Here is a 1,089-nt window from a genome sequence, read left to right on the forward strand (position 1 = left end):
TTGGATAAATATTCCAGTAAGGTGGAGAGATGGGGTAGAAGCTGCTGTTTTGGAATTTTATCTTCAATTAGGTAGGTAAATTCAACTCAGAGTGGAAGTAGCAGATCCCTGCTATATTTTCCAATCGAGTTTTCTGGTAATATATACTTACATTCTCATTTGGCTTCTTCTGTCTGCTCTTAGTTGATTAGGTTTAAGATGGCTGCAAATTTCTTGACCCTCCTTTCCTTGAGAGATAGGTTCTATATCATCTCTCCTATAAATTGAGTGGAGAATTGATGCTTTATAACTTCCAAGGCTGGGACATAAAATTTCCATGTGAATTTTACTTTGTTCTCTTAGAGCACTCATTTTCCAGATACTTTCTGTTGGGTATCTCAGAACCCAGTTGCCATGTTCGAAGAATCCCCAAACACCTAGGGAGGCCCTGTGAGAGCGACCAACTGACAGTCCCAGCTGAGCCAGCTCAAGTCATTCTATCCCAGGCACCAAGTAAGGAGTGAAAGAGGCTCCAAAATCAGGGAGCAGAGACCAGCCATTTTTTTTCTGGGCCTTATCACAGGATCTGTGAATATAATCAAAAGGTGGGGTTTTTCTAGGCCACTGAGTTAGAGGTGTTTGTTATGCAGCAATGATGACTGGTATATTAGAGAAAACAAAGCACAGATGAGGGGAAACCAAAAAACTTTCCCATAATCTCCAACCATATATCTAGGCAACAGATGAATCATACAAAGGAAAAAGACAATTCTCTGGGAAAGAAAATTCTCAGAAAGGTAAATCTGTTTTAGGAGTTCTTCAAGACTCATCTGAATCTAACAGGCCAGGGTATATTTCTCTCAATTAAGCCCCTAGTATTCAAAGCCAGCTGTTAGTTAAAATCTGAAATGGCTTTAGGAATATGATTTTAGGATGACTGAGGACAAATTGTAATAATTAGGCACAAGTATCACCAACCTGGTCAGCTCTATATCTGTGTCCTGGGGTGATGCAAATATATGCATGTGACCCCAATTATATAATATCTTTAAATATCTGTGTATGTATGTATATGTGTGTGTATGTGTATACATATACATATATATGTAT

The sequence above is a fragment of the Propithecus coquereli genome, unplaced genomic scaffold (genome assembly GCF_000956105.1).
Source record: "Propithecus coquereli isolate 6110/MARCELLA unplaced genomic scaffold, Pcoq_1.0 Scaffold174, whole genome shotgun sequence".
Lineage (NCBI taxonomy): Eukaryota > Metazoa > Chordata > Mammalia > Primates > Indriidae > Propithecus > Propithecus coquereli.